The sequence below is a fragment of the Nannospalax galili genome, unplaced genomic scaffold (genome assembly GCF_000622305.1).
Source record: "Nannospalax galili isolate Female #2095 unplaced genomic scaffold, S.galili_v1.0 scaffold101, whole genome shotgun sequence".
Lineage (NCBI taxonomy): Eukaryota > Metazoa > Chordata > Mammalia > Rodentia > Spalacidae > Nannospalax > Nannospalax galili.
The window spans coordinates 48,049-56,532 of record NW_008345700.1 but is presented as its reverse complement, the minus strand read 5'-3'; the positions used below and the strand labels follow the sequence as shown (position 1 = coordinate 56,532).

At 45.0% G+C, this 8,484-nt stretch overlaps 1 pseudogene; it reads left to right on the top strand.

Moving 5' to 3' along the window:
- Window positions 1-376: 376 nt before the first annotated feature.
- On the top strand, window positions 377-822 carry LOC108491272 (annotated as a pseudogene).
- Window positions 823-8,484: the final 7,662 nt, after the last annotated feature.

Below are 8,484 nucleotides of genomic sequence, written 5' to 3'. Positions count from 1 at the left end.
AATCCAAAGTAAACTAGGGGAAGGAACTAGTAAAGACAACAGTTTAAATGCATGTTTAATATTTCAATGTGTTATGGCACACGCATGCCCTCCATCACACACACACACACACACACACACACACACACAGAATGATAAATTTCAGAAACTTTAAAAACATGGACTGGAGAGATGGCTCAGCAGTTAAAACACTGGTTGTTCTTGCAGAAGACCCGGGTTCAAATCCCAACACCCACATGGCAGCTAACAGCTGTCCATAACTCCCATCCCAGGGGATCCAACAGCCTCTTATGACCTCTGAAGCATTGCACAACACGGATGCATTTACCTACATGCAGACAATACACGCATACACATAAAATAAAAATAATAAAATTTTAAAAAGAAGGATATACTTCTATTTCTGGCCCAACCTCTTCCTTTCTTTCTGTGCTGCCAGCACTCCTGCAAAAAGGTGAACTTTCCTAAAACCCGCCGAATTTTCTGCAAGAAGTGTGGCAAGCACCAGCCCCACAAAACAACACATCACAAGAAGGGCAGGGATTCTCTGTATGCCCAGGGAAAGCAGCGTTGTGACAGGAGACAGTGGCTACAGTGGGTAAACTAAGCCTGTTTTTCACAAAAAGGCTAAAACTACAAAGAAGATTATGTTGTGGCTTCAGTGTGTTGAGCCCAACTGCAGATCTATGAGAATTCTGGCTATTAAGAGATGCAAGCATTCTGAACTGGGAGGAGACAAGAAGAGAAAGGGCCAAGTGATCCAGTTCTAAGCCAATTTCATATTGAAGACAATAAAATCATGAATTACTGAATTATATTTGAGGAAGCATAAACATTTACATCATGTTAATTAGTAGAGGTGATAAACATTACCATTGAAATCTACCTGATGACTTTATAGACATACACAGGTGCCAAGGATCCAAGTGCAACTGATTATGACTAGTAATAATCAGATACATACAGATTAGAGATGCATGCGCCAACATCTCAGTGTTATTAGCAAAAACAATGAGTCTGTAAGAAACAGTATATTTTACAATGAAATGGAGATCTTTTTTAAAGGTTAAAAAGTCATTCAATTTTATGTCTTACAGGGTTTATACTGAGTTCAATATTGTATAAACTATTAATTCAACAGTGACCCTAATAATTTTATAGCCACTTTTGAAAAAGATGTATCTTTGCTCTGGAAATTGTTATTGAGTATGTTAAAGCTGTAAAGAAATGCTTCTTCTAAAAAAATATATATGTGTGTGTGTGTATATATATATAATAAAAATTTTAAAAAGACCGAGGGAAAAAAAAAAAGAATGGAAGGGGGGCTGGAAAGATGGCTAAGTGATTAAGAGCATTGACTGCTTTTGCAGAGGATCCGGGTTTGATTCCCAGCACCCATGTGGCAGCTAACAATCATCTGTAATTCCAGTTCCAGGGTATCCAACATCTTCTTACCTCTTCAGGCATTGCACAACACAGGTACACCTCCCTACATGCAGGCAATACATTCATATACATCATAAGGGGCTGGAGAGATGGCTCAGCAGTTACGAACACTGACTGTTCTTGCAGAAGATCCGGGTTTGAATCCCAGCACCACATGGCAGCTAACAACTGTTAGTAACTCCAGTTCCAGGGGATCCAACAGTCTCTTCTGTCTTCCACAGGCATTGCACTACACAGGTGCACTTACCTACATGCAGGCATAGCACTCATAAAATAAAAATAATAAATATTAAAATAAAGTTTTTTTAAAAAATAATGAAAAGGGGTTGGAGACTTGGCTCATCGGCAAAAAGCACTGGTTGCTCTTGCAGAGGACCTGGGTTCGATTCCCAGCACTCATATGGAGACCAACAACCATCTGTAACTCCAGTTCCAGGGAATCCAAAGCCCGTTTCCACCCTCTGTGGGCATTGCACAACACGGGTGCACTTACGTACATGCACACAATATACTTACACACATAAATTAAAAACAATAAAATAGGGCTGGAGAGATGGCTCAGCAGTTACGAACACTGACTGTTCTTGCAGAAGACCCAGGTTCGATTCCCAGAACCCACATGGCAGCTAACAACTCTCTGTAACTCCAGTTCCAGGGGATCCAGCAGCCTCTTCTGTCTTCCATGGGCATTGCACGACATGAATACACTTACATACATGCAGGCATAACACTCATACACCTAAAAATAATAGAAAAGTATTTTTAAACCAATAAAATATTCTTAAAAGAATGAAAGGGGACCCATGCCTATGTTGAAACTATTACAACAAAGCCTACAAACATTGAAAGGACAGCACATTATAAACAACTGAGCAACTCTGTGCTAAGTGAAATCCATAACTTAGATGAAATGGACAAACTGAAATGCCTAAATAATCAAAACTGAATTATGGGGCTAAAGAGATGGATGCTCTTGCAGAGGACCTGCGTTCTGTTCCCAGACCTACATAATAGCTCAAACTGTGCTCAAAAACGTCAGTAACTCCAGTTCCAGGGAATCCAAAGCCATCTCCTGACCCCTGTGGGCTCCTCTACATACTACATGGTGAGAGAGAGAGAGACAGAGAGAGAGAGAGAGAGAGCGCTCCATGGGCATTGCACAACACGGGTGCACTTATACATTCAGGCAATACACTCAAACCATAAAAAATAATAAATACAATGTTTTAAAAAATGATGGGCTGGAGAGATGACTGAACTGTTAAGAGCACTGGCTGCTCTTACAGAGTACCTTGGTTTGATTCCCAGCACTCACATGTCAGCTAACAGCTGTTTGTAACTTTAGTTCCAGGGGATCTGATGCCCTCTTCTGACCTCCACAAGCATTGTGCAGTATGGATACACCTACCTACCCGCAGGCATTACATTCATACACATAAAAATAATAATGAGCCAGGCATGGTGGTGCACGCCTGTAGTCCCAGCACTCGGGAGGCAGAGGCAGGCGGATCTCCGAGTTCAAGGCCAGCCTGGTCTACATAGTGAGTTCTAGGTCAGCTGGTGCTACAGGGAGACCCTGTCTCAAAAAGACCAAAAAAAAAAAACAAAAAAAACTGGAGATAGCATTCAGTGGCAGAGTGCTTACCTAGCATGCACAAGGCCCTAGGCTCAATCCCCAATTCTGACAGAAAAAGAAAAAAGCAAATTTGAAAATTGAATAGGTCAGAATCACATAAATTGAGCTAGTAATTTAAATTCTTAGAACAAAGACAAAAATGTATACAACTTATGAAACTGTCACTCGGGGGCTGGAGAGCTGGCTCGGCGGTTAAGAACACTGACTGTTTTTGCAGAAGACCCAGGTTCGAATCCCAGCACCCACATGGCAAGTAAGAACTGTAACTCCATTCCAAGGGGATCCAACAGCCTCTTCTGTTTTCTACAGGCATTGTATAACACAGGTGCACTTACCTACAAGCAGGCAATACACATACATGTAAAATAAAAATAATAAAATTAAAAAAAAAACCTGTCACTCAGAGAAGATGGGGTCCAAGTGTAAATAGTCAGAGGCCACAGTTGCCATGACCACAGGCAATACCAGGGAGTGAGGGGATGGAGGCAGTGGGGACAGTAATCAGAATGTGAGGTCCATGACTTAAGTCCTTGGCCAGGGAACTAAAGATACTACCAAGGGCTGATTAGGATGTAAGTAACTAGATCACTAAGGCAGTGTGAAGAAAACTAGCTCAACAGATGAGTGTGGTGCTCTGTGATCTCAGTACTCAGAAGGTAGAAGCAGAGTGCTGCAAGTTTGAGACCAGCCTGAGCTATGTATTGAGATCCTGTTTTACAAGAAAAAAAAGGAGGTGGAAGAAGGGGTGGGGAGAGGAAAATAGCGAAAGAAAGGAAAAATAGCTTGGCAGTATCAAGAGTCTGGAGACTTGGAAATACAGAACACACACAGGTACATTGAGCAGACCTCTACGGAAGCTCAGATCCAGTTCTGTGAGGGAGGCAAGCCCAAGTGGATGGAGCTTTAGGCTGTATAGGGGATGATAAACTGTCTTGGGCAAGATATGAACTGGCTGCTTTTCTCATTTCTAATTATTACTGATACCTGCTGTCTTTCCCTCCTCCCTTATTCTGTGAATTGCCGAACACCTTCTGGGGCTGAAATTCCTGCCCTGGAGCCACACAAGCTGGGACAGGCAGACTTTTGTGCCAGCCACAGTATATGAGGGTCCACAGTTGTGCTGAAACAGCAAGACCGGACTTCTGTGCCTAGGTAACCCCCAAATGAGCCCAGTGGACCTCATCACCACCCGTTAGAACCCAGCCATTCATATGAACTCATCAGTGGGATGATCAAATTAGCACCCTTTTGAGGCATTCACCTATCTGTAGTACTACCAGCTGGTACCAAGCTTCAACAAGTGAGCCTGTAGACACCTCATACCTAAACCCTAACACAGATCTTCCCAGGAACAAATGTCTAGGTGGGATTAGATGTAGGTGGGGAGGAGCCAAGGTGGACCAGGTCCCCAGAAAGGGGAGGGATCCCCAAGGGGTCCTAGAACCAGATGGTCTCAGGCACTCTTATCATCCATGTCCCGCACGGGAGATGGGCAGGGGTCAGTCATCCTACAGTCTTGGCACTTTACAGGTTTCAGAGCAGCTCCTGGTTCCCTGGGCCTCACAACAGGAGGCTAGAGGGCTACACCCCCTGCAGGTGAGATCAGTCTACAGTGGTGTCTCCCACCCACTGGAATCCCTTCTATCTGACCTCTCTCTGCAGGTCTGAGAGACCACTAAGCATGTGGCCCAAGCCTTTACCCTTTTCTTAGGACCAAGGCCCTGGGGCAGGAGCATGGGAACCCAGCATAGCCCTGCTGCATCCTCAGGATTCCCCTGACCCCTAGGCCTACTTTAAGGCTTCATTGCATGGCTGTCTCCACCAGAGTGAAGACCTGTGACTCTTAAGTCACTATCTTGGGTAGGATGATGTTCCAGAGATTTCCACCAGCCTCTCTCTATGAGGCCTCCTACCCACATCTGATGTCCATTCTAAGGATTCCTATGAGGCCAGGGGTGACCATGGGTCCTCACAATGCAGTCAAGTCAGATGGCTTTTTGCATCTCTTGGGGTAATGCCAAGTCAGACTTGAATATAGCTGTCTCTGACCTCTTGGGATCCTGGGAGCTATGACTCTAGCTTGGCATAGCAGGCTGAAAACTGGCTCAGACGGGAACTGCAGTAAGAATTTGTCAGCTTCTTAAGCCTCTTGGCTATGGATATGAGGCAGCTCTGGGCTGCTTACCCATCACCTGGTGGATGTCACACTACCCAGTTTCTCCACCGCCCCCATTACTTTGCTTTGTTTTGCAAAGGATGCCCTAAATCACCTTCCTCTGGCATTGGTACTCTCCCACCTGACTCCGCACAGCCCAAGAGCCAGGCTTCCTACACCTGTATGGGATGCCTTTCTGATGGGTCCCAGTTTGCCTCCTTAAGCCCATCCCTAGGGGTCAGGGAGGGCTGGTGAAGATCTTAAGAGGTGTCCTCACACCATAGTCCTTTGATGACCCAGCTATGTACTCCTGCCTGAAGGAAGCCCTGAGGATCTCAGCCCAGGTAATCCCCTTGTTCTTGCCATGCATGTCAGTTAATCTACAGCCCCTTGGGTACAGCTCTCGCTTATTTTTTCAGCAGGGCTCTGGGAAAGTCTGTAACTCCCACCTTAGTAACCCACTGCAGTCCATCATGGGCTAGGAGTTCACACAGCAGCTCACCTCAGGCAGTGTAGCCTCCTTGATGGCAGGGCTAAATGACTCATGTCTCCAGGCAGAAAACAGCTTTGCATCCTTCCCTTGCCTGGAGCCTGGTATAGGGCTGAGCTCTGCCCTAGCACAGGTGCACTGATCTCAGGTACATAGTGTCACATCTCGTGAGGAATTCTTTGTCCTGCCTGTTCCTAAGCAGCCAGTGGACAGGTAGACATCACTCAGCTGCAGGAGCCAGGGGTGCTCTGATCCTGTCCTAAGCCCAGCCCACCTGGGATGATGGGCAGCAGAAGGGAGGATGGGGCAGAGCCCCCTATCCAGGTTGGTCCCTTCCTGCCTGAAGCTAGGATGTGTTGAAGGTCTTGAGATGCTCCTCCTCCTGACTGGCCCCTCACAAGGATATGACCCACGGAAGGGTTCCTCAGGCCTTAAACCTGTTCTCATCTCTATCTGCTCTGTCTTGTTGGCATCCCTAAAGTTAATGGTTGAAAACTCATTGGGGGTCTGGAGGAAGGTGTTTGGGTCCTGGGGCTCCATCCTCAGTAATAATGCTGTGATTCTGGGACTCGGCTCCTTATCACAGGAGGAGGTCAGCTTCCCCTTTGTCCCTTTCACCCTCCAGCCTGAGAAACCTTAACACAAAGGCCTCACCAGGTCTATTTCCTCTGCCTTTCAAGGATTTGCTGGAATAAACTGATGATGATATGATAACTGGGGAAAGACACAACTGTATTGTGTGATTCAGTAAATGGATAAATAAGTGAGTTGGTGACTAGGTAAGCTTGGGTCACACCTGCCTTGGGATGGGGTGGATGGGGACAAGAAAGTAGCTTGACTGTCACTTGGCAATGAGAGGATACTGCTGGCTAGTATCTCCATTACCTACTTGAAGCATTTCCTTGGATTCTTGGGAGGTTCCTGGTGGCAGGTGGGTGTGATTCTGTATTCAAGAGGTAATCCAGGAGGGAATCCCAGGGATCACCAGCATCTCAGCAAGGGTAGGATCCAAGCCATTCACTCCCAGATCAGTCTCCATTATTTCTGAGGCAGGGTAGAAAGACAGGGAAAATTAAAGTAACATGGGAAGGGAAAGGAACCCCTCACCCTGGAGTCTGGTTGAAATCTGTTGTAAGCTGAGTAAAAAATTCCAGCAAAATTAACAAAATTTTCTGGGAAGGTTGCCTACATAGACAATATTCCTTTTATATAGAGATTTTTTTTAAAAAAATAATTTATTTTCTTTCTCATTTGTGTGTGTACATGCCTGCAGGTGCCCTTGGAGGCCAGAAGAGGGCATCAGATCCCAGGCAGTTGTGAACTCTGATGTGGGTCCAACAGAATTGAAGTCCTCTGGAAGAGCAAGTGCTCTTAACCACTGAGCCATCTCCCAGCCCTCTATATAGAGATCTTTCAAATAAGAATGTTAAAATAGTAATGAAGCAGCTGGGTATGGTGGAACAGACCTTTAATCCCAGCACTTGGGAGGCAGGCAGAAGCAGGAGGAGTCTGAGGTCAGCCTGGTCTACATTGCAAGTTCCAGGCCAACCAGGGATACATAGTAAGAACCTATCTTAAAACAAAACAAAAAAACACAGCCTGGTCTACATAGTGAGTTCCAGGCCAGTTGGGGCTACAGGGAGACTCTGGTTCAAAAAAACCAAAAAAAAAAAAAAAAAAAGTCATGTAAGCTTCCTGGAGAGATGGCTCAGCAGTTAATAGCACTTTTTAAAAATACTTGCTGTTCTTGCAGAAGATTCCAGTTCAGTTCCCAGTATCCATGTTGGAGGACTCACAACTATCTGTAACTCCAGTTCCAGGGATCCAAAACTCACTCTGGCCTCTGCCGGCACCTGCATACACACTATGCACATATAGACAAGCAGGCACACCCACCTACATACAATTAACAAAAATTAAAATAGTAATGAACCATGCTTAATGCCTAAGCATATAATACATGACATTAATCTGTTTTAAGTTGTAAACTTGCAATTTGCTTGGAATCTCACAAGACTATAAACTTTGTTTACAATAAAAACAACTCTCTTGAGTAACAGTGTTATCAATGCTTTTACCTTATCAGCTTAACCCTATACAGTGCACACCCTATAAACTCATTTATAAAAAAGAAAAGGTCCTTTAGTAACCACTAGAGATGTAATTTCTGAATCATCAAAATCATGTGTATGGCTATTGTAGACTTTTTCTTGAGAAGCCCACACGTGCACTTAAGTGTGTACTTTCCCTTCCCCCAGCACCTTTCTGTTAACCAGGGTGTTTAAATCTATGTTAAAAATTCTTAATAAACTCTGCGTGGGCTGAGGCTATAGCTCAGTTGGTAGAGTGCTTACCTCTCTGGATTCAATCTCTAGCACTGAAAAAAAAAAAAAACCACTCCTCCAACTCCGCTTCATACTGAAATTCTCCTCTGTGGCAGCAGTGATATACTGAGATTGCCAGATTTATGGGAAAAAGAAAAAGAAAACCCAGGATGGTACTGTTCCCTGGTTTCTGTGGTATAGATCCCACCTGGCTGGTTTAAAGTTGCTGAGTCAGACATTGGACACCCTCCTTCCAGTGTGGAAGGCACCCCCTGCATTCGCCCAACCAAGCAAGCTCCTACCCCACACCTCCCACTGAGTCCTACTCTGACCTGGCCACACTCCACATATGACATGACAGAGACTGGATGCAGAAACTGATTCCCATGCCCATGGACACGAGGCCCAACTATCAGGAGAAGGTCTAGGCTCA